Source organism: Callorhinus ursinus, unplaced genomic scaffold, assembly GCF_003265705.2.
Source record: "Callorhinus ursinus isolate GAN/ISIS: 27379988/994484 unplaced genomic scaffold, GSC_fseal_2.0 scaffold46, whole genome shotgun sequence".
Lineage (NCBI taxonomy): Eukaryota > Metazoa > Chordata > Mammalia > Carnivora > Otariidae > Callorhinus > Callorhinus ursinus.
Genome location: NW_027397108.1, coordinates 10,264,118 through 10,271,037, shown reverse-complemented (window position 1 = coordinate 10,271,037; position 6,920 = coordinate 10,264,118).

The following is a 6,920-nucleotide window of genomic DNA, read 5'->3' as shown; positions in this document are numbered from 1 at the left end:
GACATACAGGTACGTGATACATCACCGGGCATCAGGAAAGTGCAAATCAAACCCACAATGAGGTATCACATCCCACCTCTTTAAATGGCTGTTATCAAAAGCACAATTGATAACCAGTGTCAGTGAGGATGGAAGAAAAGGAAGCCTCATGCATTGCTGGTGGGAATGCAAACTGGTGCAGTCATTACGGAAAATAGTATGGAAGGGTCCTCAAAAAATTAAGATAGAACCACTATCTGACCTAGCAGCCACTTCTGGGTAAATATCCAAAGGAAATGAAAACAGATGTCTGAACGCTGCAGCATTCTTCTCAATAGGAAGACATGGAAATGAGCTAAGTGTCCATCGGCGGATGACGTTGTGGCATAGATTAAAAAATGGAATATTGTTCAGCCACGAGAAAGAAGGACATCCTGCCATTTTGGACAACGGGACAAACCTGGAGGGCACCATGCTGAGTGAAGTAAGCCAGGCAGACCCAGAGAGATACTGCATGGTCTCACTTATATGTAGAATCTAAAAAAGTCAGACTTGTAGAAGCAGAGAGTAGAACTGTGGTTAGCTGGGCCCGGCGGGTGGGGGACTTGGGATCTTTTGGTCACAGCATGCAGACTTCCAGTTTTAAGTTGAATGCATTTGGGGATCTAATGTACAGCATGAGGACCACAGCCACTGGTGCCGCATTGTGTATTTGAAAGTTTCTAAGACCTCAGGTACTCTCACCACCCCTGGAAAATGGGGCGGGTAAAAGACCTCACAAAAGTCACCTGTGAGATCACATGCCTTTGAACTCAGCCTGACGTGCATTCCGCTCCCAGCTCGTGTTCCTCTCTGCGGCTCCAGACCAGTAACACGACCTTCCTGGCCTCAGTGTCCTCATCTGTAAAGTGGGACAATAGGACCTACTTTGCAGGTTGTGTCTAAATTTTGAAACTGACCATGGAAAGTGCTCACCACAGCATTTGGCACAAAGGGGATGCTTACCCCGAGGGTTTTTTTTTAAAACTTTGTATCTATGCCAAGGACTTGGGCGCCTCTACCACTGTGAATAAAGCATTAGCGGTTGCCACTATTGCCTACTCCGTAGGTGCCAGTGTGGTGCCTCTGCCAAGTCACGAAATAACCCACCGGTCTGTCTACACTTAGCCAAACCTGCTTGACTGCTGCCCCGCCTCCTTTTTATATTTAAATACACATCACGTAAACTTTACCGTTTTAACCATTTAAATGTACAATTCAGTGGCTTTAAGTACGTTCCCAATGTTCTGCAACCACCACCACTAACTCATTCTAGAACCTTCTCATCCTCCCCAAAGGCAGCCGCATCCCCATTATCAGTCACTCCCTCAGGCCCCAGCCCCGGCAACCCCTCGTCTACTTCCCATGTCTACAGATTTGCCTGTTCCGGACATTTCATACAAATGGCCTTCTACAACATGCGGCCCCTTGAGCGCGGCCCCCATCACTCAGTGTAATGCTCTCAGGGCTCATCGATCCCTGGTGTAGCACGGGTCGGGGCCGCACATCTTTATTAATAATAATAATAATAATAATAATAATAATAATAATAAACTGTAGTTTTGAGAGCAGTTTTCCGTTCACACCAAAGTTGATAAACAAAGTAGAGACATGGTGTATACACTCCCTGCCCCTCCACACACACGCATCCCCCAAATATCACTGGGATATTTATGACAACTCGTGAACCTACCGTGACACATCGTGGTTACCTGGAGTCCAGAGTTCACCCAGAGTTCCCTTTCGCTGGTGTACCTTCTTTGTGTCTTTGGCATATATTCGGTCCCAGTCCATGGCTTGTCTTCTCATCCTCTTGACAGTGTCTTTCACCGAGCAGACGTTTCTCACTTCAGTGAAGTCTCCTGACCCGTGATCTCTTTCCTGGACTGCGCCTTCGGCGCCGTGTCTGAAAAGTCGTCACCACACCCAAGGTCGCCTAGATTTTCCGTGTCATCTTCAAGGAGTTCTTAGTTTTGCATTTTACGTGTAGGTCTGTGATCCATTTTAAGATAATTTTTGTGAAGGGCGTGAGGTCTGTTCAAGATTTCTTTTTTGGCGTGGGGATGTCCAGTTGTCCAGCACTGTTTGTTGAAAAGACTGGTTTTGTTCATCGTACTCCTTTGCTCTTCTGTCATTGACGAGTTGACTATGTTTATGGGGGTCTGTTTCTGAGCTCTGTTCTGTCCCACGGAGGGATTTGGGTACTCTTTGGCCAGTACCACACGGCCTTGATCACTGTCACCACGTTCCTTTTAATGACTGAATAACTGCATTTTGTGGTACTGTTTTTTTTTTTAATCCATTCTTCCATTGGTGAACATTTGGGTAATTTCTACTTTTTGCTTATTGTGAATAATGCTGCTGTGAACATTTGCATACAAGTGTTTCTGTGGACATATGTTTTCATTTCTCTTGGGTGTGTACCTAGGGACAGAATTGCTGGGTCTCATATTCACTCCACATTTGACTTTATTGAAGAACCTGCCTGACTTCCTAAATGACACTCCTCATCGTTCTGGGTGAGCAAATGCTGACTTCCTGACTCAGAGAGGCCCACATAGAGAAGGACCCCAGCTCCACCTTGCCAGCCTTGTGGGTGTACCGCCTGGGAAGTGGGTCCTCCAGCCCCAGCTGTGCTGTCTCAGCAGATGCCTCCAGGGGCAGAGAGGAGCTCTTCCCACTGAGCCCCGCCCAGATTGCAGATGTGTAAGCTCAGTCAATGTTGTCTTCAGCCACCACCCCTTGGAGTGATGTGCCAGGCAGCAGTAGATAATTGGGGCGTAGGCTTCCATGCACACTTTTTATTCCAAACCAAAAATCTCCTTGCATCAGGTAAGCATTTGGAATAGGTGAATGGCCATTTCAGTGCGGCATGCACTGATTATGCACCTTATGGGTAGACCTATGGAAGCGAAGAGCCAGGAGGCAAGGCTCAATGAGATAATGAGCTCACAGCCACATACATGAGCTCTGCCTCTGCCACTTTCCAGCAAGGGAGGACTTAGACAATATGCATCACTGCCCTGAACTTCAGTTCCTTCATCTGTAAGATGGAGACCAAAGTGCCTACTAAGTTAGGGCCCTTTGGAATACAGAGAAAGTGTACACTAGCTGAATAAAATAAAAGGAACTCATTGATTCACATAACTGAAAGGTTTGGAAGAGAACTTCAGGATAGAGGAACAGGAATCGCTTGGCCGAAACAATGTCATATTCTCTCTCTCTCTCTCTCTCTCTCTCTCTCTCTCTCTCTCTCCTTGTCCAACCTTTCCATCCCTGGGTTCAGTTTTCTCTCCATTCTTGGGCGAGATCTGAAGAAGTGTTCCCAGCAACTGCACACAGTGCATATCGTACCAGTTTAACGATCATCACCAGTAGTGCCTCTTTCCCTAGGATTGCAGCAAAACTCCCAGGGCTAACACTCATCGGTCAGCTAGGCTTACTTGTAAATTACTTTCTCTCTGATTGGTCAAACCTGAGATGCATCAGGGACAGGGGTCAGCTTGATCTTGGATGGCCATCCGGGGAGGGCTAGTGTCCCAGGGAAAACTCAGGTGATTGTCAGGAGGTGTTATCAGAGGAAAGCAGCCAGGTGTCACGCAGGCATACACAGCACGAGACCCAAAAGAGACACCTGAACACATGTGAGCAGTGATGTCAACATGGATGTCGGTCCAGTGGTGCTTCTTTGTTCCTGGAAGCTCTTGATTCATGCTTTCTGGAAGGAGAGGCTGAGTATGTTTCAGCAAAGGAGGAGAAAATGTTACTCTTGGGCTCCCAGGCAGCCATGATTCATTGGTTTTCATCTGACTCAGAATATAGTGTAATTATGCTGGGCAGGTGATGAATATCACAAAAGCACTGCTGGGTCTTAACATCCTTATGAAAAAGAGGTTTCCACTACAAAGCATCCCCTTGAGCTCTTCAGATCAGGGAAACCAGTTTATAAATCCATAAAATCAATAAAAGCGTGTGCCCAAAATTCTACTATAAAAAATCCATGGAGAACAAAAGAAATTGCTGTGAACAAAAGGCACATAGAAACTTGCACGTATTTTCAAGATTTCTGTCCAATCAGGGTTTCTCCTATTTCCTCTTTTTTTCAACTGCAATAGAATTTCTTTATGGACAGTGTCTGTACCGTTTGGGGATCTTAAAGTACTTTGGAGAGCAAGCGGGTGCATTTAAGAATGGATTTGAATTTCTGTCATGTAAGAATAAAGCCCTATTTGGCAAGAGTGATGCCAAGAAACCCGAGCGGTCTCACAGAACAGCGAGCTCTGCACTTTGATCACACACTCAGTTCAGTAAAAAGCTTTTGGCATGCCCTTGAACTCAAGTGTGTTTACAAATAAATCGTACCTTTGTATTAGGTATGACACTGTGTGCTCTATGAAACGTGCAAAATAGACACTATAACCGGTGAGAGGAAATAAAGATAGAAATCCCTATCTTCCTCCACCTTGAAGGAAAGGAATGAAGTCTGGAATTGGCTCATGGGCTGGGAGGCTTAGCAAGTCCAAAATCCAATGGGGCAGGGTAAGGGGCGTCAGCAGGCTGGAAACTTGGGGAGACCTGCAGAGCCCAAAGGCAGAGTGCTGTCAGAACTCCCTCCTGCTCAGGGGAAGTCAGTCTTTGTTCTATTCTGGCCTTCAGCTGATTTGGTGAGGCCCACCCACACAGGGAGGATAATCTACTTTATTGACAGTACACTGATTTAAGCGTTAATCACATCCAAAAAACACCTACATTGAAACATCCAGAATAATGTTCAACCAAACACCTTGTCACTGTGGCTCAGCCAAACTGACACAAAATTAACCATCATGACTCCACGTGAGAAATTTTCAGTTCAGGCAGATAATTACAGATCATAGGGAGCTCCCTGACTGGTGTTTCATGTGCAAAGGTGATACCTAGGAATTAGAAGGTGTTGGGCTCAATAAATATGAGGCTCTTTGGCTCGAAATACAAGGAGAGTGGGCAAGAATGGAACATGGTACACTCTGTCAAGAGAGTAAGTTAGCACATATATCATCCATTCCAATACATTTATCCATTGACCCATAGATGTCAGACCTGGGAATTCCATTCAGTGATGCTCAGTGCAGTGCTATTTATGAGACAAAAAAAAAAAAAAAATAGACTATCTGTAAGGGGAGTGATTTGATAAATTATGGTATATCTTATAATGAAATATTCTATAGTTCAAAAACAGAGCAAAAAAACGCTGATGTAGAGGCACTTGGGTGGCTCAGCTGGTTAAGCATCTGCCTTTGGCTCAGGTCATGATCCTGGGGTCCTGGGATCGAGCCCCCTAGGCGGGCTCCTTGCTCAGCGGGGAGCCTGCTTCTCCCTCTCCCTCTGCGTGCCGCTCCCCCTGCTTGTGCTTTCTCTCTCTCTCTAATAAATAAATAAAATCTTAAAAAAAAAAAAAAGCACTGGGGCGCCTGGGTGGCTCAGTCATTAAGCATCTGCCTTCGGCTCCGGTCGTGATCCGAGGGTCCTGGTATCAAGCCCCACATCAGGCTCCCTGCTCAGCGGGAAGCCTGCTTCTCCTTCTCCCACTCCCCCTGCTTGTGTTCCCTCTCTCACTGTGTCTCTCTGTCAAATAAATAAATAAAATCTTTAAAGAAATAAAAAAATTTAAAAAACACCGGTGCAAAAACTTATTCATGATAATTATCAAGTGACACTATACATTTATAGATATATACCCTTTATATAGGATATGATTAGCTCCTGTATTAAAAATAGTGAGATATATGTAGGATTTTTTTGTCATGGGTATTTCCAGAAAGAGCCACAAGAAACTGCTATCAGCAGTTCACTCTGAGAAAGACAGAGACTCACTTTTTCACCTTGGACCTGCTTCAAATATTTTCCACCACATGCATATAAAGGGCTTTTGTATGTCTTTCAGTGGCGGAAATTTCAGTTTGTGCTGTAATAGTGATTGAAATGATGTTTGGGTCCGCTGTGTGGCACATGCAGGACCGCCGGGGCCCGCAACATCCTCTCAATAAAGCAGAGCCCTGCTGTGCGGCTGCAGGGGGTCAGGGAGACCCCAGAACTAGGGGGACGGCCAGCAGGGCAGTCTACCTCCAGTAGGCAGAGAAGATGGCAGAGCAGCTGAGGACAGCCAAGGACATGGCACTGAGAGCGCGGGGGCCTGTGAGATGCCACGGACGGGCCCACCGATGCCGGGAAGCCGCGTTCAGACAGGGCTCAGCCAGGGCTTGGAGCGCTGAGCTCAGCGCGCCGTGATGGAAATGCCTGTGTCCTAAGTGCTCCGCGGGCATCAGCGTGTGGAACCCTGACGACATCACAACAGAGCAAGTGCTGCTATCCCCTACCTTACAGATGAGGAGACTGAGCCAGAAGTCAATGAATGAATGAGCGAATGAATGAGTGCATGAAGCCACCCCAGGGTGGGCACCTGTCTAACATGACCCCGTGGAAGAAACGCACATGGACTTTGGAGCTGGTTTTTGATGCTTGCAAGCAAGGCGGTCAAACTCACGAGCCACCAGAGAACTGGCTTCGTCTGCAGAGCGGTCTGAGCGTGGGACCCCCAGGGTCCTTGGGAGCCCACACGTGGACCCAAGGTTCACAGCCCCTGTTCTGGGGGGCAGGGGGCTTTCCAGATCTAAGATTCCAGGATTCTATGATAAGTCATGACGTCCCTGACCCTTTGACGTTTATAAGCTTAAACCTCCCCCAACACACACAGAAATTAAAATCATTCCGTACAAACCCTCAAGTGTCCATTTCAAGGCAAAAGCGTCTGGAGGAGTAAACTACAGTTTAGTGCAGAGTAGGGTGTTTTTGTTGTCTGGCATCTGAGAACATTACCAGTTGTTCGGTCAGGCTGACCACCAGGTTCTCTGTCCCAGTGCGGA